We start from the raw sequence: 24,872 nt of genomic DNA, 5'->3' as shown, positions 1-24,872 counted from the left end.
ATCCAGATATTTCATCCGTACTCATTTGGATGGAAATTCATGCTCCTGACTGATCATCGGCCACTCACCTCAATATTCAGTCCACGCACACACTCTTTAGAGTCCTCAAGGTCTACAGAACAGAAAAGGCCTGTCGGCCCATCGCTTGTATGCCTTGGCATTACAAGTGCACATCTAAGTATTTCTTAAATGTTATGAGGGTCTCTGCCCACAGACTCGCTAGCTAGGGGCACGTTGCCACCCACGTTAGCACAGGCCTCAATCTCGCTGATACCTAAGAAAGACAAAGACCCAACGGAATGTGGGTCATACAGACCCATATCTCTGCTGAATGCAGACGCCAAAATACTGGCCAAAATCCTAGCCAAGAGGCTAGAAGACTGTGTACCTGAGGTGGTCACAGAGGACCAGACGGGCTTTGTCAAAGGTAGACAGCTTACCGCGAACATCAGGCGCCTGCTGAACGTGATAATGACCCCCTCCGGGGAGAGAACACAAGAGGTGATCGTCTCCCTGGACGCAGAAAAGGCCTTCGACAGAGTCGAGTGGAAATACCTCATAGAGGTACTGGAGCGGTTCGGGCTTGGAACAGGGTTCACCGCTTGGGTAAAGCTCCTGTACAACGCTCCCATGGCGAGTGTACAGACCAACAATACCAACTCCCAATACTTCCAGCTGCACAGGGGCACCAGACAAGGATGCCCACTGTCCCCGCTGCTGTTCGCACTAGCAATTGAACCGCTAGCAATCGCGCTCAGGGCAGCAAAAAATTGGAGGGGGATCCGAAGGGGAGGTAGAGAGCACAGAGTCTCACTCTATGCGGATGATCTGCTCCTCTATATCTCGGACCCACAAAGCAGCATGGACGGAATCATCGCGCTCCTGAAAGAGTTTGGAGCCTTCTCGGGCTACAAACTCAACATGAGCAAAAGTGAGATCTTCCCAGTACACCCGCAAGGGGGGGGGGGGGGGGGGGGGGGGGGGGGGGCAGCACTAAAGGGGCTGCCGTTCAATCAAGCCCGACATAAATTCCGCTACCTGGGGATCCAAATAGCCCATGACTGGAAAGGGATCCACAAATGGAACCTCACCAGCCTGACGGAGGAAGTTAAAAAGGACCTGCAAAGATGGAACACACTCCCGCTCTCCCTCGCGGGGAGAGTTCAGACGATCAAAATGAACGTACTGCCCAGGTTCCTCTTCCTGTTTAGATCCATTCCGATCTACATCCCCAAGGCCTTTTTCAAAGCGCTGGACAAACTCATCATGGCGTTCGTATGGGGGGGTAAAAATGCTAGGATCCCAAAGAAGGTCTTACAAAAAACAAAAACCAGGGGAGGGCTAGCCCTCCCGAATCTACAATTCTACCACTGGGCGGCAACAGCCGAGCGAGTAAGGGGATGGATCCAGGAGCCAGAGGCTGAGTGGGTGCGTGCGGAGGAGGCCTCCTGCATGGGAACCTCCCTCCGGGCCCTCGCCACGGCAGCACTCCCATCCCCACCCAAAAAACACTCCAGCAGCCCAGTGGTGACAGCCACCCTCCAATCCTGGAACCAACTGCGGCAGCAACTTGGCCTGACCAAAATGTCGAACAGGGCTCCCATCTGCAACAACCATAGGTTCACACCAGCACTGACTGACGCCACCTTCAAAAGGTGGAGGCAGGACGGGGGGACACTGACAGTCAGGGACCTATACACGGACGACAGGATCGCAACACTGGACGAACTGACAGAGAAATTTCAGCTAGCTGGGGGGAACGAGCTACGGTACCTGCAGCTCAAAAACTTCCTACGAAAGGAGACAAGGACGTACCCACAACCGCCACGACAGACACTACTGGAAGACCTACTGGACGCAAGTATCCTAGAGAAAGGGAACTGTAGTGACATGTATGACCGACTGGTAGATAGGGACGACACCATACTGGACGCAACAAGAAGGAAATGGGAGGACGACCTGGGGATGGAGATAGGGTGGGGACTCTGGAGCGAAGCACTGCATAGGGTCAACTCCACCTCCACGTGCGCAAGGCTCAGCCTGACGCAACTAAAAGTGGTACATAGAGCCCACTTAACAAGAACCCGTATGAGTAGGTTCTTCCCGGAGGTGGAAGACAGATGTGAACGGTGCCAAAGAGGCCCGGCCAACCACGCCCACATGTTCTGGTCTTGCCCCAGACTCGTGGAGTACTGGACAGCCTTCTTCGAGGTTATGTCCAAAGTGGTGGGAGTGAGGGTGGAGCCATGCCCGATAGTGGCGGTCTTCGGGGTTTCAGAACAGCCAGATCTATTCCTGGGGAGGAGGGCGGACGCCCTTGCCTTTGCCTCCCTGATCGCCCGCCGTAGAATCCTGTTTGGCTGGCGGTCAGCAGCACCGCCCAGAGCTGCGGACTGGCTGTCCGACCTCTCGGAATCTCTCCAAATGGAGAAAATCAAATTTGCCATCCGAGGGTCGGACGACGGCTTCCACAGAACGTGGGAGCCATTCATGCAACTGTTCCGGGACCTATTTGTGGCCAATGTACAAGAGGAAGAATAGTCGGGGGAAGGTAGCGGGAGGGGGGGGGCTACAGGTTCGGTACGGGGGTTCGATGGCTAGCTAAGGCCCAAAACCAAACTAAATAAACATGTTGAGGGGGGGGGGGGGGCGGGGGGGGGGGGGGGGGGGGGGGGGGGCGGGCGCAGTTACTACTACGAAGATGCTTACCTGTAAATATGTATGTTAATTTTTGCGTGTTTGTTTGTTTTTTTTGTTTTTTTTTCTCTCCTAACAATTTGTAATTTGTTCAATATAAAATATGAAAACTGAATAAAAACATTTATAAAAAAAAAAATGAGGGTCTCTGCCTCCACCATCCTTTCAGGCAGTGAGTTCGAGACTCCCATCACCCCCTGGGGGCAAAGGAGTTTCCTCACATCCCCTCTAAACCTCCTGCCCCTTACCTTAAATCTATGCCCCTGCCAGCTGGTGGCAGCGTTGGTCCTTGATGCTTTGTGTTCACCCATATGACATCAAATCTCGAGGAGCTACCTTGAACGGCAATACGGAATGTCTTTCAAGGCCGCCACTATCAGTCAGCCATAGGGACGCTTCTTAAAAGACAAATTCTACTTTGCACACGTGGAAAACATATCCATCACTTCAAACCAAATCAAGAAGGCTGCTCGGGTGGACGCAACGTTGTCCAAAGTCATGCACCTTGGGGCGCATGTAAAATCTTCCTCGGGCTTCCAAATCTCACCTGATCTTCATCCTTAAGTTTCCAGGAAGATGAAGTTATCAGTCATTCAAGGATGTTTGCTTTGGAGCACGCGAGTTACTTTTCCACCAACATTGAGAAAACAAGTGTTGGACCAACGGCATTCTGGACACTGTGGAATAGTTTGCAATAAAGGGATCTCCAGGGGCTACTTTAGCCTGGACAAAAGCATAGAAGCTAAGACAAGAGTGTGCATAAGATGTCACAAATGGCATCCTCCACCCATGGGACTGGACATAAAACTCTTAGCTGTGCATCCACATCGATTTTACTGGTCCATTTGAAGGAACCATGTTCATGGCGGTTATGGATGTTCACTCGAAACGGCCAGAAGTTTCAGCCAAGTCCATTATTACTGCTGAGAGTACAATTCAAAGGCTCAGCGAAATGTTCAGTCATTACAGGTTACCAGAACAGCTTACGACAGGCAGTAGACCTCAACTTGTCTCGCAGGAGAATTCTTTGAGGCGTAATGGAATTCAACGCATCACCTCAGCACTGTATCGCCATCCACCAATGGATTACCAGAGAGATTTGTTCAAGCCAGGAAACACCCAGTCGTCACAAAGGCATTCCTCTATTCAAAAGCGTTTGGACACATTCCCGCTGATCGAAACACGTCTCGTGCTATGAGGGAACCGACTGAGGGGACGATCCTTTAAAACAGAGATGAAGAGGAATTTCTTCAGCCAGAGGGTGGTGAATCTGTGGAACTCTTTGCCGCAGAAGGCTGTGGAGGTCAAATCACTGAGTGTCTTCAAGACAGAGATAGATAGGGTCTTGATTAATAAGAGGATCAGGGGTTATGGGGAGAAGGCAGGAGAATGGGGGTGAGGATTGAATTACAGAGCAGACTTGATGGATCGAATGGCCTAATTCTGCCCCTATGCCTTATGGTCTTATGACTAAAGCATCTCCAGCATTCCTACTGATGCGATGGTAATTGCACACTTGCATTGCTCTGCTGAAACTAACAGAAAAACAACAAGTTGTGCAAGATCAACAACATGACTAAGTGAAGACAAGAGCACAAAGATCATAGCCAAGAATTTTCTATTCGTGACAAGAGGTTCTAGCTTGTAATTATGCCAGTTGAGCTAAATGGAATCCTGTGACTGTGATTGCTCAGCCAGGATTTGTTTCATACGCAATCCAAACGGTGAATCATCTCACCTGGCGGAGACATGTTGACCAATTGTTGTCAAGTCAAGAACCAAGAAAGGATACACGTCTTATGGAAGATCCTGATTTCACCACTTCAAGTGAGCCATCTCCAAGTCAAGAAATACAACTCCAGCCTCACCTCTTCAGTCTAGCTTGACTGAAGTTGAAATCGTCTCACCTTTGCTGGCATTAGACACAACTTCAGATTTGGTAGAAGTCATAAATTGTCATCCGTCTCCATTAAACATTACTCTGTAAAAGCGCCAGAAGCCCATGATAAAGCGCAGCCGAAAAGAAAACCTCCTAAAGATCTGAGTAATAGTTAAGAAAAACCTATGCACTTTCTTTTGGACAGTCTACCCTCTTCCTATAGTCACAAAATATTTTTATCAAACCAGCATTTCCAATAAAGAGGGAGGAATATGTTATGTATGATTTGTCTAGTCTGGATTGCTATATTTTGCAGGACAGTCCATTGTGGAATTGCAGAATCCATGTTTTCTTTTAGTTTAACTCCTGTAGCAGTAAAGGACCGTTGCAATGTCAATCACCTCCTGTGTCGACTGATTGATGTTGAAAGGTGTAGTGATCTCTGTATATGTATATACATAAAGGGTTAATGTGTAGTCAGTATAGTCAGATGATCACTAGAGGGCAACACTAGCAGGGGGTTAATAAATACAAGTTCAATCTGTTTTCCCGCTCTCTTCGAGTGTGTTGTGACTAGAGAACAGAAGTGAAATGAAAATGAAAATGGCTTATTGTCACGAGTAGGCTTCAATGAAATTACTGTGAAAAGTCCCTAGTCGCCACATTCCGGCGCCTGTTCAGGGAGGCTGGTACAGGTATTGAACCGTGCTGCTGGCCTGCCTTGGTCTGCTTTAAAAGCCAGCGATTTAGCCCAGTGTGCTAAACCAGCCCCTGCAGAAGTGTAGAGTTAGCTCAGAGTGCAAGTATAATATTCATAGTTTGATCTAATTCTATTTGTTGAATTTGATAGCTAGTAAAAGTATTGAAGAATCAAACTCTCAAGTTAATTGAATAGTTACTCAATAAATTATTTGTTATCTCTGGATGACTTAAAGTATTCATCATCATCAAAGTTAAGAACTTCTCGGCATAAACAAATGAGTAACATATAAGTAATATAACAGCGTCATAAACGAAGCACCCACAGACACCCCAACACCCATTCTCCTACGTACACTCATTCTCACACACATACACACATACACACACACACCCCCATACTGACACACACACATTCTCACACACACCCATACTGACACACACACATCCACACACACATCCATACATACATTCACACACACACATACTGACACACATACATTCTCACCCACATCCACACACACACCCATACTGACACACACACACACACACATCCACACACACATCCATACATTCACACACACACACATACTGACACACACACATCCATACATACACACACACACAAACATACATACACACACATCCATACATACACACACACACACACACCCATACTGACACACACACATCCACACACACATCCATACATTCACACACACACACATACTGACACACACACATCCATACATACACACACACACACATACATACACACACATCCATACATACACACACACACACCCATACTGACACACACACATCCACACACACATCCATACATACACACACACACACACACATACTGACACACACACATTCTCATACACATTCTCACACACATCCACACACACATCCATACATACACACACACATTCTCACACACATCCACACACACATCCATACATACATGCACGCACCCATGCACACACGCACGCGCACCCACACACATTCTCACGCACACACCGAAATCCACACACAAACATATATTTTCACATGCACACACAAAGATACATGGGCATACACACATTCTCACATGCACGCACACAAAAACACATTCCCACGCACTTACCCCTACCACACAAACACACATATTCTCATGCACCCACACACAACTACACACTCACCCACCCTCACACACACAGAGTCTCGCACACATGCACATTCTCATGCACAGACACATATTCTCACGCACACACATACACAGTGTCTCATGCACGTGCACATGCACCCACACTTTCTCATGCACATACACACATATTTTCACACATGCAAACATTCTCATGCACACATGCACATTCTCGCGCGCGCACACACACATTCTCACACGCACACACACACACATTTTGAATTCAAATGACATTTCATAACCTTGGATCACTGAGGGAAACTAATTTTATAAAAACATGCAACAATGCCTGCCTAGTGATGTCCTGATATTACTCCATGTTTTAAATGGTCATGGCATGTCAGATATGCAAAAACAAAATTCCAGATTGCAGCGGACAAAGCAAGTTATAGGAATGTGCATTTCCTCAGTCTTTCATGCTGGGATGTTTTGTGCTTAGGCTTTTGATAAAGGAATAGCCATGAACAGTAATTCATTTAATAGTCGGTAATTAAATCCTTAAGAAAATGACTCCGTATTTAACATTTTAGTCCTTTCAGTGGAGGAGTTGTGACTGGTTGCACTCATTACTGAATGACCAATTAATGCCATGCGGCTTAACATACTGCGTCAATGAAGATAATATCTGGTATTAGTGAAATTGGATAGACATATTGATACAATAGCTTAGCGATCAACTATCAAGACATTCAGGGCAAACCTCTTCCAAAATTTGTAAGTGATAAAATCTTATGACCAAAACCTTTGTATAAGAATTAATATTTTTTCAAGCAAGTTCATTAGTAAAGAAACCCAATGAATTGTTGAGGTTTACCATTTTGCCATTGAATTTCAAGATGGTCTGATATTTTCTCTGAATATTTCGCAAAATATGGGCTCCTCCCTAAAATTAAATTGCACTTTTTGAAGAAAAACATGTGGCTGTAAGTCCGTACACATATTCCGAGCAGGATTTTCCAGTCCCGCCCGCTCCAGGGACTGGAAATTCCCACCCGAGGTCAGGAAACTTTCGGTTCTCCGTCGATTCTCTGCCCCGCCTGCAATGATTCTTGCAATGGGTGGGACTGGAGGATTTAGGCCTACAGGTAGTGATAGATTGGTTGCTTCATTGGGAGCAGTGAGTGGCTTGATGTACCTTTTGTGTTTTGAATCGCAGATGCACACAAACTAGCCAAAAGCCCGAACTAGTTCCAATGCAACCAAAACTACCAAAGCCACAAACAAGTGAAGCTTTTTTTTTCCTCAGCCTTTGTCCACAGCGTGTTACAGATCGCTCAGGGAGCCTGCCATGCTAAGGCAACATGTTTACTTGTATGTTGTAGTCTGGAGCTATGAACGGTGATGGTTGAGCCTCCAACTTTCCTTCCATCACATGGCTGACCATAATAATAATCTTTATTAGTGTCACAAGTCGGCTTACATTAACACTGCAAAGACATTACTGTGAAAAGCCCCGAGTCGCCACACTCCGGCGCCTGTTCGAGTACACAGAGGGAGAATTCAGAACGTCTAATTCATCTAACAAGCATGGCTTTTGGGACTTGTGGGAGGAAACCCACGCAGACACGGGGAGGACGTGCAGACTCCGCACAGACAGTGACCCAAGCCTGGAATCGAACCTGGGACCCTGGCGCTGTGAAGCAACAGTGCTAACCACCGTGCTACCGTGCCACCCAGGAAACCCACCTGCTCTTCCCGCCTGCCGTTGGTGCGTGTTGGGAGGATTTGCAGGTTGATACCCAAACTGTGTGTTCGCACATCCCTTGGTCATCAAGCCCAGGCGTGGGACATGACTCAGAGCTTCAGGCCTGGAGGCAGGGTCCCTTATACTACCCCCCCACCCCCACCCCCCAATCTCCGACACCACTTTCCCAGACGCATCCCGTTAATCTAAAATAAACATGATGAAATATTTGGCAAAAAAAAAGAACCAATTATTAACCCTGAAACCCTGTGTCAGAAGCTGAAAATATTTGGAACCATCAAATTTGGCAGATCCTTTGGAACTCATGCATGTGGACTTATCTTTAAGATAAGAATTCAAATTTTTGTTGCGACACAGAGTACCAAGTAAGCACGAGCTGCTTACTGAAGCTGCTTACCTCCTTCAGATGCTTTGCCTTTTTCAGTGGCCACCTGCATTAGTAACCCATTGAATTCCCTCCTGAATCCTCAATCATGACTTGCTGCACTAGATGGCAGCCTATTCCATAATTACACACTGTTAACACAAAGTTAAATATAGCTCAGCGATCTGTTAATATTTAATAATCTCACTGAAATTTTAAGTAGATAATGAATATTAACTTTAACTGTACCTTTAACTGATAACGTTGTTGAGAACAGCAGTGCAGTAAGTGACAGTCGAGTGCAGTTTGAGTGGTAGATTTCTTTTTGTTCATTCATGGGGCGTGGGCCAAGGATTGGATTGGATTGGTTTATTGTCACGTGTACCAAGGTACAGTGAAAATTATTGTTGTGCGAGCATCTCAAACAGATCATTCCGTAAATGAAAAGAAAATACATAATAGGGCAGACGTAAAATGCACAATGTAAATACATAGACACAGGCATCGGGTGAAGCATACAGGAGTATCGTACTACTCAGTACAGAAGATGTGTGAAGAGATCAGAACAGTCCATATGTCCATCAGTCCACAAGAGAGATGTTTTAGAATCTGGTAACAGCAGGGAAGATGCTGTTTTTGAATCTGTTAGTGCGTGTTCTCTGACTTTTGTATCTCCTGCCCGATGGAAGAAGTTGGAAGAGTGAGTAAGCTGGGTGGGAGGGGTCTTTGATTATGCTGCCCGCTTTCCCCAGGCAGCGGGAGGTGCAGACAGAGCCAATGGATGGGAGGCAGGTTTGTGTGATGGGCTGGGCTGTGTTCACGACTCTCTGAAGTTTCTTGCGGTCTTGGGCCGAGCAGTTGCCATACCAGGCTGTGATGCAGCCAGATAGGATGCTTTCTATGGTGCACCTTTAAAAGTTAGTGTGGACATGCCGAATTTCCTTAGTTTCCTGAGGAAGTATAGGTGCTGTTGTGCTTTCTTGGTGGTAGCATCGACGTGGACCACGACAGTTTTTTGGTGATGTGCACGCCTAGGGATTTTGAAGCTGTGAACCATCTCCACCTCGGCCCCGTTGATACTGACAGGGGTGTGTACAGTACTTTGCTTCCTGAAGTCAATGACCAGCTCTTCAGTTTTGCTGACATTGAGGGAGAGATTGTTGTGTGGATTGGCCATGATCCACGGTTACGGGGATGAGGAGGGAGAATGGGCCGAGGTAAAATGCTCTTTCGGAGGGTTGGTACAGACTCGATAGGCTGAATGGCCTCCTTCTGCACTTTAGGGATTCTACTCCATGGTCTATGAGTGTGACTGGTCAGCTCTAATTGCCCTTGAGAAGGTGGTAGTGACCTACTGTCTGGAACCGCTGCTGTCCATGTGGCGTATGTACACTCACAGTGCTGATAGAGAGGGTGTACCAGGATTTTAATCCAGCGACAGAGAAGCAACAGCAATAAATTTCCAAATTGGGATGATGTGTGGCTTCGAGGAGAACGTGCAGTTGTGGTGTTCCCATGTCACTGCTGCCCTTGAACATCCAAGTGGTAGAGGTTTTAAAAGTGCAGTCCAACAAACCTCAGTGAGTTGCAGCAGTGCATCTTGTCCAGGGTAAACACTGCTGCCATTGTCCTTCGGTAGTGGAGGCAATCAATGTTTCTCATAGAATCATAGAATTTACAGTGCAGAAGGAGGCCATTCGGCCCATCGAGTCAGCACTGGTTCTTGGAAAGAGCACCCTACCCAAGGTCAACATCTCCACCCTATCCCCATAACCCAGTAACCCCACCCAACACTAAGGGCAATTTTGGACACTAAGGGCAATTTATCATGGCCAATCCACCTAACCTGCACACCTTTGGACTGTGGGAGGAAACCGGAGCACCCGGAGGAAAGCCACGCACACACGGGGAGGATGTGCAGACTCCGCACAGACAGTGACCCAAGCCGGAACCGAACCTGGGACCCTGGAGCTGTGAAGCAATTGTGCTATCCACAATGCTACCGTGCTGCCCATGTTGGTGGATGGGGTGCCTATGAAGCGGGGCTGCTGTGTCCTGGATGGTGTTGAGCTTCTTGAGTGTTGTTGGAGCCGCACTCATCGAAGCAAGTGGAGAGTATTCCATCATACTCCTGACGTGCGCTTTGTAGATGGTGGACAGCTTCTAGGGGGAAACAGGTAGTGAGTTGATCACCTCAGAAAACACAGTCTCTGACCTGTTCCTGTAACCACAGTATTTAACTGGCTGCTCAGTTTCTGGTCAATAGCCATAGAGTTTTTACAGTCAGGAATGAGGCCCTTTGGCCCAGCGTGTCCATGCCATCCGTCAAGCACCTATCTATGCTAATCCCATTTTCCAGCACTTGATCCATAGCCTTGTACACTATGACATTTCAAGTGCTCATCTCAATATTTCTTCAATGTTGTGAGGGTTCCCACCTCTACCACCCTTTTAGCAGCGAGTTCCAAATTCCTACCACGCTCTCGGTGAAAAGGTTTTTCCTCACATCCCCTCTTAACCTCTTGCCTCTTACCTTAAATCTATGACACCCCCCTAAATCAATTGACCCTACTGCTGAGGGCAAACATTTCTTCCTATCCACCCTATCTATGCCCCTCATAATTTTATACTCCTCAATCAGGTCCTCCCTCAGCCTTCTCTACTCCAAGGAAAACAACCCCAGCCTGTCCAGTCTCTCTTGATTGCGCGACACTCCAGCCCAGGTAACTGCCTGATGAATCTCCTCTGCACCCTCTCTAGTGCAATCACATCCTTCCTGTAGTGTGCCAACCAGAGCTGCACACAGTATCATAGCTGTGGCCTATCGGGCATTTTATACAGCTCCATCATAACCTCCCTGCTCTTACATTCTATACCTCAGCTAATAAAGGCAAGTATCCCACCTGTCTTCTTAACAACCTTATCTTTCTTAACAAGAAAGGAGCAGTCACTTTATTGGTAGTTTTCTATAGACCCCCGACCCCCCCCCCCCCCCCCCCCCCCCCCCCCCAATAGCAGCAGAGAGATGGAGGAACAGATTGGGCGGCAGATCTTGGAAAGGTGCAGAAGTAACAGAGTTGTTGTCATGGGTGACTTCAACTTCCCTAATATTGACTGGAAGCTCCTTACTGCAAATGGTTTGGATGGAGCAGCTTTTATCAGGTATGTACAGGAAGGATTCCTGACTCAGTATGTAGATAGGCCAACTAGTGGAGGCCATATTGGACTTGGTGCTCGGCAACAAACCAGGCCAGGTGTCAGATGTCTCGGTGGGAGAGCATTTCGGTGACAGTGACCACAACCCCTTGACCTTTACCATAGTCATGGAGAAGGATAGGAACAGACAGTACGGGAGGGTATTTAATTGGGGGAGGGGAAATCATACTGCTATTAGACAGGAGCTGAGGAGCATACAGTGGGAGCAGTTGTTATTGGGGAAATGCACAACAGTAATGTGGGGGTTGTTTATGGAGCACTTGCTGCGAGTGCTGAATAGTTTTGTCCCATTGAGACGAGGAAGGAATGGTAGGGTGAAGGAGCATTGGATGACAAGAGAAGTGGAGCTTCTAGTCAAGAGCAAGAAGGAAGCTTATGTAAGGTTGAGGATGCAAGGATCTGGCACGGCTCTAGAGGGTTACAAGGTAGCCAGGAAGGAACTCAAAAATGGACTTCGGAGAGTTAGAAGGGGGCATGAAAAAGCCCTGGCGGGAAGGATTAGGGAAAACCCCAACGTGTTATACACTTATGTGAGAAATAAGAGGATGATCAGAGCGAGAGTAGGGCTGATCAGGAATAGTGGAGAGAACTTGAGCCGAGAGTCCAAGGAGATGGGGGAGGCCCTAAATGAATATTTTGCTCCAGTATTCACGAGAGAGAGTGACCTTGTTGCTCATGAGAACAGCATGAACCAGGCATCAAACAGGTTGATATTAAGAAGGAGGATGTGATGGAAATTTTGAAATATATCAGGATAGATTTGTGAGGGCCACGAAGACTCCAGCACGAGTTTTCAGGATACAAAGAAATACCATTTATTTACAATAACACATATATACACCAGCAGCAGCAACTTCCCTTGCTGCTCACTCCTCTCTCTCTGCTGGTTCCAAACTGGCCAGCTCTATTTATACAGGGAGTGTGCTAATGATTTCTCCGCCCCCCCTCATTGGGGAAGCTCATACTCCCACAGGATTGTGGGATTGTCATTAGTCCCCAGCCAGTGGTAAGCAGGCAGGTTATAACATCCCTCCCCCTCAAAGTCCAAGGAATCCACCGAAGACCCTGGCAAAGGAGGGCGGCGGACTCATTTTGCCGCAGGCCGGACACCATTTACACGAGGCGCTGTATCAGGCGGGGCACCACAGGAAGATTGTGAGGAATACTTTTCATTGTGTCTGGTCTCTGGCTGTAGGACTGAGCTCCTGGGGCGGGGAATCTTTGGAGGGGATAGTCTTCTGGACCGAACGTGGTCTACATGTTTGCACTGGAGACGACCCTGGGCTTGCACCTGGTAAGAGATTACGCCAGGGACCCACTGGGCACCACCAGCAAAATTCCGAACGAACACTGGGTCACCGGGCGTAAACTGGCGAATCGGCCGATGCTGAGAAAAACCATGACCCTGCCGTTCTTGTGTGCGGCGTACCTTTACGCCAATGTCCAGGGAAACCATGCTAAGGCGGGTGCGAAGTCTCCGGCCCATTAGGAGTTCTGCGGGAGCTACCCCAGTCACCGCATGGGGGGTGGTCCTGTATGAAAACAAGAAACAAGCCAGTCTCGTGTCCATCGACCCGGAAGACTGCTTCTTTAGGCCTCGTTTGAATGTCTGCACTGCACGCTCCGCCAGGAGCTCATTTCTGCAGCCACAGAGACCAGACACAATGGAAAGTATTCCTCACAATCTTCCTCTGGTTCCTCACTCAAAGCCTGCGCAGGTCGTGACAGAACCGCGTGGAGATAAAGACACCGAGATGACGGAGGCAGCAGACTCTGACTCTGAGATGGAGACACAAGACACCTCAGAGGGGGAATCCTCGGGCCCACGGGCCGTGGATGTACAACCGTCTCGCCGTTCATCACGGAAGCGCCGGTCTCCGTCTCGTTACACGCCGCCCAATCCAACCCATTGGAAGCCGGGCTGTAAGGGGCAATGCGGATATGGCGTATGCCGTTCAACTTCATGAACCTCGCAAACTCCTCACTTGTGAACGGAGTGCCGTTGTCCGTGACCAGCACCTCGGGGAGGCCATGCGTACTGAAAGACAAACGCATCTTCTCGATTGTTGCGCAGTACGTTGTGCCTCCCATCTTATGCACCTCTAGCCATTTAGACTGGGCATCGATTAATAGCAGGAACATGGATCCTTGAAAAGGGCCGGCGAAATCTGCATGCAAGCCGCCCAAGGCCGCCCTGGCCATTCCCAGTGATGTAGGGGAGCGGCCGGCGGAAGCTTCTGATGCTCCTGGCAAATGGATCAGTTTTGGGCCACCTTCTCAATGTCGGTGTTGAGGCCTGGCCACCAGACATAACTCCGGGCCAACATTTTCATTTTTGTCACACCTGGATGCCCATTGTGTAAGTCTCTCAGTATCAGCTCCTGTCCATTTTCCGGGATAATCACACGCATCCCCCACAAAAGGATGCCGTCTTCCACACTGAATTCAGACAGCTTGGAGGAAAATGCCTGCAACGCACCTGGGAGCTGTCTATGCTGCCCTCCATACAGGACTATGTGCCGAACCTTTGACAGGACTGGCTCCGTCTGTGTCTACTCACAGATCTGTGATGCCGTGACAGGCAAGGTGTCCATAAAATTTAGGGTTGCAACCACCTCACCGGTCTTGGGGGTCGACATGGGGCCGGTCGATAAAGGCAATTGGCTCAGTGCGCCGGCATTCCCTATCTGGGTTCCTGGTTTGTGTTCCAGAGAATACTCGTATGCAGCGAACAACAAAGCCCAGTGCTGGATCCGTGCGGAAGCAATGGGCGGTATTGGCTTATCATCTCTGAAAAGTCCCAGCAGAGGCTTATGATCAGTGACGATAGTGAAGTGGCGGCCATACACATACTGGTGGAAGCGTTTCACCGCAAAGACCACTGCCAGGCCCTCCTTCTCGATCTGCACGTACTTTTTTTCCGCTGCAGTCAATGTGCGGGAGGCGAAAGCTATCGGCCGCTCGGCCCCGTTCTCCATCTTGTGGGACAGGACGGCCCCAATACCATACGGGGATGCATCACATGTGACGAGCAAAGGCTTTCCAGGATCATAGTAGGTTAGTAACCCAGACGACAACAATTGTTGTTTTACCCGCTGGAAAGTGGTTTCTTGCGGCTGACCCCAAACCCAGGTGTGATTCTTCTTTAGCAGAAGGTGCAACGGGGCCAGCGTAGTTGCCAGATTGGGGAGAAACTTTCCGTAATAGTTTACAAGGCCGAGAAACGAACAAAGATGCAAAGTGTCAGTCGGGGCGGGGGCCTGTTGAATCGCGCGCACCTTCTCTGCGACGGGGTGCAAACCTTCGTGGTCCACCCGATAACCCAGGTAGACTACTTCCTTCGCCTGAAAGACGCACTTTGTGTGACGTAAACGGACTCCAGCCTCCGAAAAGCGTCTAAGGACAGCTTCCAAATTTTCCAAATATTCCTGCTCCGACGTCCCTGTAATCAAAACGTCATCTAAGTAGACAGCAACACACGGTAAACCTGTCAAGATGCCCTCCATAACGCATTGGAAAATAGCGCAGGCAGAGGATACTCCAAAGGGCAAACGTGTATATTCATACAGGCCCCGGTGTGTATTAATAGTTACATATGCAGGTAGGCGTGACTCATATCTAATTTTGTGAACGAGAGTCCGCCTGCAAGCTTCGCGTAGAGATCCTCTATGCGAGGCATTGGGTATCAGTCGAGTCGGGAAGCTGCATTCACTGTAAGTTTATAGTCGCCGCACAAGCAAACTGCGGCATCTGGCTTCATTACAGGTACAATTGGTGCTGCCCAGTCAGCAAAACGGATGGGCCTGATGATACCCAAAGTCTCCAAACGAGTGAGCACCCCTTCAACCTTCTCGAGCAAGGCATAAGGCACCGGGCGTGCCCGGAAATGGTGCGACGTGGCTCCTGGTTCAACTTGGATGCGGCCTACGGCCCCTTTTATTTTCCCCAAACCGGGCTGGAATACATCTGGGTATTGTCCTAGCACCTCAGTCAACCCTCCAGAAACTGTTTGGAGGATGTGCTGCCACTGCAGCCGCAAATGGCGCAACCAGTCCCGACCCAACAGGCTGGGCCCCTGCCTGCGCACCATGATAAGTGGGAAACGCCCCTCCTGGCATCCATAAACAACAAGGGTCATCGGAGGTCCTGCAATATCCAATGGTTCCCCCGTGTAGGTGGCCAACCTGGCCTATGTGTTGGTTAATGTAAGGGTCTGTATACCCTGCTTGATGCTGTCGAATGTCTTCTGGGCGATCACGAAGACCGCTGCGCCAGTGTCCAACTCCATCTCAAGCGGGTGACCATTGACCCATACTGTCACTTTAACAGGGGCCACACGGGGAGCTGTCACACAATGCAGCTGCAGGCAGTCATCCTCCGTCTCCACGTCCTTGGGAGTAGTCGCCACAGGTTCATCCAAATGACAGGTACGGTCCCTGGGCTGGCCCCAGTTTCGGTCGGTACGACGGTTGGCGCCCCCAGGATCGGCGTCCGCGACGGGATCGGCGGCTACAAGTCTGACACGGACATGGCTCCTCATCCATTGGTTCTGGAGAAGGCTCCCTTCGGGGTGGAATGTCCAACGGCCACTGGCATCGATCCGGATGTCGCCTCGCCCAAGGTACCGCAGGGGTGCATGGGGACGCTTTTGGACGGAAGGGGTTGCGCCCCAAGGCATGCACCTCCATTCCCTGTAGCTGCTGCACTCCTTGTTCTGCGCTCTCTCGGGACAATACTATTTGAATGGCCTGCTGAAAAGTCAATGTGTCACGTAGCATTTCTGACAAGGTCTCACCATAGTCACAGTACTCCGCAATCCTGCGTAGCCTGGATAGAAAGTCGGCAAGGAATTCTCCTGGAGTCCTCTCAGCGGTATTAAACCAGTAACGTTGGACTATCGTCGATGGGGTTGGATTAAAATGTTGCCCCACTAAGTTCACAAGTTCATCAAACATTTTGGTGTCCGGCGCAGCTGGGTACGTAAGGCTCCTAATCACCCCAAACGTATGCGGGCCGCAGGCGGTGAGCAATATAACCACCTGGCGCTCGTTTTCGGTGATGTTGTTTGTCCGGAAATAGTAACGCATCCGTTGTGCGTTCTGGTTCCAACTTTCCAGCGCAGCATCAAAAATATCCAAATGTCCATACAGAGGCATGGTGTAATAGAAAACAACTTCCAACCTGTATCCAACTAAAATCCAGGGAGGTGGCTTCAGCAGTGTAGACAGCTATTCACTTTAACCCTCGTCGACAGTTTTGTGAGGGCCACGAAGAATCCAGCACGAGTTTTCAGGATACAAAGAAATAACATTTATTTACAATAACATATATACACAACTGCAGCAACAACTTCCCTTGCTGCTCACTCCTCTCTCTCTCTGGTTCCAAACTGGCCAGCTCTATTTATGCAGGGAGTCTGCTAATGATTTCTCCGCCCCCTCATTGAGGAAGCGCATACTCCCATAGGATTGTGGGATTGTCAGTTGTCCTCAGCCAGTGGTAAGCAGGCAGGTTATAACAATAGATAAGTCCCCTGGGCCTGACGGGTATACCCAAGGTTACTACGGGAAACGAGGGAGGATATTGTTGCGCCGAGGGAGGCAAATGTTGTTCCCCTATTCAAGAAAGGGAATAGGGAAATCCCTGGGAATCACAGACCAGTCAGTCTTAAGTCTGTGGTGAGCAAAATATTGGAAAGGATTCTGAGAGTAAGGATTTATGATTATTTAGAAAAACATAGTTTTTATTAAAGATAGGCAACATGGCTTTGTGAGGGGCAGGTCATGCCTCACAAGCCTCATTGAATTCTTTGAGGATGTGACTTGACACATTGATGAAGGTCGGGCAGTGGATGTGGTGTATATGGATTTCAGTAAGGCACTTGATAAGGTTCCCCATATAACGAGGGTTAGTTGGATACAGGTTGGAAATTTCATTTGCCACTGTTCTGCCCATCTAACCAGCCCATCTATATCATCGTCTAATCGAAGACTTGCTTACTCACTATTTTTGTGTCATCTGTGAACTTACTGATCATACCTCCTACATTCACGTCCAAATCATCAATGTACACTACAAACAGCAAGGGACCCAGCACCGATCCCTGCAGAACACCACCAGTAACAGGCTTCCAGGCACAGAAACATCTTTCAACCATCATGATTGACGTCCTGCAAGAACAACTGTCTTCCTTTGTGCCGTGTATGATTCTAACCAGCAGAGAGTTTCCCTCGGTTCCCAAATGGTTCCACTTTTGCTCGGGCTCCTTGATGCCATGCTCGATCAAATGCTGCCTTGGCGTTAGCACTGCTGCCTCACGCCGAGGTCCCAGGATAGATTGCGGCTCTGGGTCACTGGTCCGTGTGGAGTTTGCACATTTTCCCCGTGTTTGCATGGGTTTCGCCCCCACAACCCAAAGATGGGTGGCATGGTAGCACAGTTGCTTCACAGCTCCAGGGTCTCAGGTTCGATTCTGGCTTGGGTCACTGTCTGTGCGGAGTCTGGGGCACGATCTCCCCATGTCTGTGTGGGTTTCCTCCGGGTGCTCCGGTTTCCTCACATAGTCCAAAGATGTGCAGGTTAGGTTGATGGGCCATGATAAATTGTCCTTGGTGTCCAAAAAGGTTAGGTGGGATTACTGGGTTAAGGAGATAGGGTGGAGGTGTGGGCTTAGGTGGGAGCTCTTTCCAAGGGCCGGTGCAGACTCGATGGGCCGAACGGCCTCCCACTGCACTGTAAATGCTATGAATCTTCTATGAATCTATGTGCAGGGTAGGTGAATTGGCCACGCTAAATTGGCCCTTAATTGGAAAAAAGAATTGGGTACTCAAAATTTTTTTTTTAAATGCAGCCTTGATGTCAAGGGCAGTCACCTTCACCTTATTCCTGGAGTGAATCGCTTTTATCCATGGTTAAACCAAGGCTGTAATGAGGTCAGGAGCTTAGCATCAGGAGCAGGTTATTGCTGAGTAAGTGCCGCTTGGTAGCACTGTTGACAAACTCCTATATCACTTTACTGAAGATGAAGGAGAGGCTGAAGGGGTGGTAACTGGCTGGATTGGATGTTCCCTTCTTTTTGTGTACAGTACTGGATACTTTCCGCATTGTCAAGTAGCAGCTGTACTGGAACAGCTTGGCTCGGGTGCATATAGTTCTGTCGCACACGTCTTCATTCTCTAAGATACTTGCAGATTGGCTTGTGTCGTGAGTTTCAGGCTAAGTTGTGAAAACATGCAACCCAATATCAGAATGTATTTCCACAGACTTTTCTTCCCTGAAGCCCATTGTTAAGTGGGGGAAAATTAAACTTAAAAAACAAATTAAAACAGGGAGTTGATTAGACGCAGATGTCTGGAGACATTATGATGTGAATTCACCTATCAGTGGAAAACAAGCATTTTACATATGTCACTGGAGAAAACAGTGGGGTTACCGAGGTGATGGCGTTGAAGTGGAGAGATAAGGATATTAACACATCCCTGCCAAAAGCCAATTCCATGGGGTGAATGACATCACAGGGAAAGAAATAGTCCAACTATAGGACACTAACTAAGGAAAAGAGAGGGACAGCTAACATCAGAACTGGCGGTTCCAGATTTAGTCTCCCGAAGGAAAGCAGCCATTTCTCACCTTCGCTGATCCTGAAGACCATTTCCCAGATGCAACCACCTTAACCTGGTTGTAATTATTTTCTCAATTTAGCTCATAATGTTACATGTTTTTCGCAAAAGAGGTGTCCTGCACACATCACTACGAACTGCTGTTCCAAGTTACCCTTCTCGTTTTTGGGATATCCTTGCATTTAGTAGCAGTGTGGTTTGTAACAGCCATTTCCATTGCAGAATGAATCACATGGGCTGTGTATCCAGGTAGAGCTGCTAATTAGCTATCCTTTAGGCCCCAACTACATTATGGAATTAAGTAGACAATTTAAAGTACAACCATTTACAAACCCTTACATTCCTATCACCTCCCCCTGAGACTTGAAGACTAACAACCTACCCACAGTCCGAAAAGGTACGCTTGCCATTGTCCACAGGTGTGAACATCCTGAACATTCTCATCAAGACTTTTGTCGCTCTAGCAACCTAGCCACCCAGTCTTGTTGTCAGACAGAATTCAAAGCACATCACATGACATCCCTTATTAATCAATTTTATTTCAAATGAATGAGGCAGACCCAAAACATAACAATCTGGAAACTTTGCTTTTGTAACACAAGCCAATTAATTTAACCTCAGTGGTGGAAAAGTTTTTAGAAACAAAATTCAGGACTTTCACCTGGAAAACTCAATTAAGGAAATCCAGCAAGGATTTGTTAAAGACAAATTGTATTTAACTGACTCAATTATATTTTTTAATGAGGTAATAGGGAAGGTTGATTTGAAAAGGGTAAAGCAGTTGATGTACCATACATGGACTCCCAAAAGGCATGTGATAAAGTGCCACATAACAGGATTATCAGCAAAATCAAAGACCATGCAATAACAAATGGCAGTAGCAGAATGCATACAAGGTCAGCTGAGTGAAGGGAAACAGAGTAGAATCTCTGGCAGCAGCACACTCTTCTCCGATGAACTCAATGCATTCTATGCTCGTTTCGAGCAGGAAACCAACAACCGTTGTGAACTGCCCCAGCAGCTTTGGGCACACCCAAATCTACCGTCACAGCTTCCAAAATCAGATCGGCCTTCTTGAAAGTGAAGCCTCGGAAAGCAACGGGTCCTGACGGAGTCCCTGATCGTGCACTCAGATCCTGCACAGAACAACTGGCGGGTGTGTTTGTGGCCACCGATCATTATGAAGTACTTCGACAGATTGGTCATGAGATGCATCAACTCCATGCTCCCAGAATGTCTTGATCCACTGCAATTCGCATATCGCTACAACTGGTCCACAGCAGACACTATCTCCCTGGCCCTACACTCATCCCTGGAACTCCTTTTAAAACTCCAAAACCTAGGACTTGGTTCCTCCCTCTGCAACTGGATCTTTGACTTCCTGACCAAGGATAACTAACAACGCCTCCTCCACAATAGTCCTCAACACTGGGCCCCACAAGGCTGTGTACTTAGCCCCCTACTATGCTCCCTATACACACACAACTGTGTGGCAAAATATGGCTCCAACTCCATCTAAAAGTTTGCTGATGACACCACTGTGTGAGTGAAATCTCGATGAGTCAGAGTACAGGAAGCATATACAGAACCGGTGGTGTGGTGTAACAACCACAATCTCTCCCTCAATGTCAGCAAAACTAAGGAGTTGATCATCGACTTCAGGAAGTGAAGTGTCATACGTACCCCTGTCTGTATCAATGATGCTGCAGTGGAGATGATTGACAGCTTCAAATTCCTAGGTGCGCACATCACCAAAAACCTGTCCTAGTCCACCCACAACAACGTTACGACCAAGAAAGCACAACAGCGCCTATACTTCCTCAGGAAACTAAGGAAATTCACCATGTCCACTTTGACTCTTCCAAGTTTTACAGGTGTACCATATGAAATCATCCTATCTGGCGGCATCACCGCCTGATATGACAACTGCTCGCCCAAGACCGTAAGAAACTACAGGAGAGTCATGAACATAGCTCAGTCCATCACCCGAACCCGCCTCCCATCCATTAACTCTGTCTGCACCTATCGCTGCCTTGAGAAAGTGGGCAGCATAATCAAAGACCCCTCGCACCCAGGTTATTCTCTCCTCTAACCTCTTCCATCAGGCACGAGATACAAAAATCTGAGAACACGCACTAATAAGTTTGAAAACAGCTTCTTTTCCGCTGTTAGCAGACTCCTGAATGACCCTCTTATGGACTGAACAGATCTCTTTACACATCTTCTGTACTGAGTAGCACTACGCTCCATATGCTTCCCCCGATGCTTGTGCCTATGTATTTGTATTGTGCATTTATGGTATGTCCTATGTTTTTTCATGTTCGGAATGCTCTGTCTGTACCGGATGCAGAACAGAACTTTTCACTGTAGCTCGGTACACGTGACAATAAATCAAATCAAAATCAAATCAAATGATGATGCATGGTTGCTCCCAAGCTCTAGATGTTAGGGCCACTGCTTTACCTACCTGATTTATATTAATGATGCCATTCGCATCTCTAAACGTTGAGTAAAGTTGGATTGCTGCCAAATTGGTGGTTACCAACTGCCTTAGAACAGTGCGCTCTTGAAACATAGATTTGCTTTTAATCAGAGTTGGGTTTTTTTTTAAAAACAGCTTCCACATTGTTTGAAGTTTTAATTTCCAAGCTAATTTTAAACATTTATTTTAAAATATCAAACACAATAACTTATTGAATAAATGACTGAACCAATTTTGCGCTGAATTATTTGGTTTTCTGTAGATTAATTCATTGGCTCTGTTAAAGAAAGCACAGCAAACAAGGGCCGGGATTCTCCCCTACCCGGCGGGGCGGGGGGTCCCAGCATGTCGGAGTGGCGTGAACCGCACCGGAGTGGAATTCTCCGCACCTTTAGGGGCCAAGCCCTCACATTGAGGGGCTAGGCCCGCGCCGGAGTGGTTCCCACTCCACCGGCTGGCGTGAACGGCCTTTGGCACCACGCCAGCCGGCGCCGAAAGGACTTCGCCGGCCGCCGTAAGTCCGCGCATGCGCTGGAGCATGCGCAGGGGAGGGGGTCTCTTCTGCCTCCGCCATGGTGAAGACCACGGCGAAGGCGGAAGAAAAAGAATGCCCCCACGGCACAGGCCCTCCTGCCGATCGGTGGGCCCCGATCGTGGGCCAGGCCACCGTGGGGTCATCCCGCCGGCGGGAGAGGCCTGTCAGCCGCGGGACTTCGGCCCATCGCGGGCCGGAGAATCGCCGCGGGGGGGCCGCCGACCGGCGCGCCGTTATTCCCGCCCCCGCCGAATCTCGGGGGCGGAGAATCCGGGACACGGCGGGGACAGGATTGACTCCGGCCCCGGGCGATTTTCCGACCCCCCCCCGGGGGGCCGTAGAATCCCGCACAAGATTTGTTAATTTCTTTAAATTAATAAAGCAACATTCAAAATTACAGTTTTCTCAACAGTTTATGGCAACTTTTTGGCGATCCGTGACTTAGGGCGTATCCCTATAGCCAGGAACCGGGTCTTCATCGTTGGAGTCCAGTTTGTAATCATGAAATCTGAAATTCGCAAAATGGCCAACTTCAACATGAGAAAGGAATTTCATATATTTTCTGGAATTCTTTATCGAAGTGAGTACAGGGGTTGGATTTGTCATTAATGGAGGAGGAGAAGCAACGATTAATGTGCTATTTTTAGCAGTTGCTGTTTCGGACTGGGACTGAGGTCCTGGCAGGATCATGTTTAAAGCTGCAGACTGTTCTGGTTTTAAATAAATGACAAAATGGGTTTTAGATGATAGATCTTTGAAATGGTTGAAAACCCAGGCTGTTGTCTTTATCACTTCAACTCCAAGCTGTTTGGTGCTTAATGGGTTAAGTTGTATTACACTTTGTTTGCCACTGGGCTCGTTGTTCAACAGAATAGTCTTGTCTTGTTTAAAAATGTCAGTCTGTTAAAGCTGCCATGAGAGACTTTTGGATCGTGGCCAGCAGCATTTCTTGGTTGGTTTCAGAGTAAGGTAGCGGTTTGTTCTGGGGTCAAAGGGTCCTTGAACCCGGAATGGACAGATAGTCCATTTGGCCAGACTGCTCCTGTGGAACTTCGATCAGTGTATTCATTGTTTTCATGTCAGTAGCAGCTTGCAATAATGCAGAATTTGATTTAGGTATCACTGGTACATCTTGGGCCTTAGTTAAAATCATTTCAACTTCTTCCCATTGGTGGCGCTGTTAAGTTGTCTGTCAGTAATTCATTGTGACATTTCATGGTGTCCATGTCACTCACCAAAATGCATTTTTTCTCACGTAACTGACAATTTCGACTTTAAAGACCATCATTTTCTGATATTAACTGTTGAAGTTTGGATTCTGAGTCAGTATTTTTCTTTTGGAGTTCATCCATTTGTGACAGTAATAGCTGAGTTCTGCATTTTGAGTCTGCCAATAGTGTTTCAGTTTGATCAGATTTCTTGAGTATAGATTTTCCAGCTCGCAATTGGTCAATGACTGCCACTAGTTTTTCTTTGGCAGTTTTAAGTTCGCAGTGTATTTTTGTTTGTGATTGTTTCTTACTGCTTAAGGTGCTGTTCCATTATGGCAAAAGACCATTTCATAGGCTTCTTTTTGGTCATTCATCTGTTTTTTTTCCAAAGCTTTTTTGATGTCGCCAAGGGACCACTGTCCTTCAGGGGTGTCATATTTTGATTCAATTTTTGTGGATACTTCAGACAGTCCAAAATGTTTATAAATCAAAGATCTAAGATATCCCAGTATATCGTCAACAGAGATATCTGGTACAGCGCGACCTCCCATTTGAAATTGTGGGAAGTTGTTCTCTACCTTTTGAAGGTTCTAAATCTATTTTAGGATTCATGTCCGCCATAAACTCAGCCTTACGTCAAATTTTTTTGGTCGTCAACTATGTTTTTGTGCAATCTTTGATTACACTACCGCGATTATTTACTATTCAGTCCCGTTTTCTTTCAGTTTCTAGGACCGGCACGCGATTGAATAACACCTTCTGAAAAAGGTCCTTTCTAAGGGGTTGAAGCACTATGTGATGCGGCTTTAAGACTTTTAATGGGTGAAAAAGATATTTTCTTACCCCAGTCTTAGCCATTTTACGGATAGTTGTCTTTGGGTTTTCGGTCCTTTCTTCGGTCTTCCGATTTCCTCCGACTCTGCGCTCCTCCTCTTTTGCCATCTGCGCCAATTGTAGAGATCTACCATGCGGAACTAGTGAAGTCTCGCAACACTAAAAACTCAGTAGAAATTCGAGTTAACCGTCCCGGATGCAAATAAAAATCTTTTATTGCCTCTACTTAATTACAATTGAGAGAAACTCAAATCTATTCTCAATAAAGCCCCGCTAGCAAAGGACCTAAAGAGAAGTAATTTATAAAAACAATTTAACTTTCAAAATAATATAGAAATGGTTTCTTACTTATGGCAAAACAGCTTGCATGAACTTCAAGAGTTAGAGTGGAAAAGTGAAAATATGAAAATAAAGATTACGAGTAAGTAGCTAGATCAAAGTA

At 47.6% G+C, this 24,872-nt stretch overlaps 1 long non-coding RNA gene across 1 annotated transcript in view; it reads right to left on the bottom strand.

Moving 5' to 3' along the window:
• The window catches only part of LOC119971025, a 29,793-nt gene extending 5,142 nt beyond the window's left edge, over window positions 1–24,651 (bottom strand). The window contains exons 1-2 of the long non-coding RNA XR_005461725.1: window positions 24,440–24,651; window positions 8,567–8,685 (exon numbers count right to left, since the gene is read on the bottom strand). This is a non-coding gene — a long non-coding RNA (uncharacterized LOC119971025). The remainder of the gene's footprint in view (window positions 1–8,566; window positions 8,686–24,439) is intronic.
• Window positions 24,652–24,872: the final 221 nt, after the last annotated feature.

This window comes from Scyliorhinus canicula, chromosome 9 (assembly GCF_902713615.1).
Source record: "Scyliorhinus canicula chromosome 9, sScyCan1.1, whole genome shotgun sequence".
NCBI lineage: Eukaryota > Metazoa > Chordata > Chondrichthyes > Carcharhiniformes > Scyliorhinidae > Scyliorhinus > Scyliorhinus canicula.
Note: the sequence above shows the minus strand (reverse complement) of the source record. Positions and strands in the feature narration are given on the sequence as shown.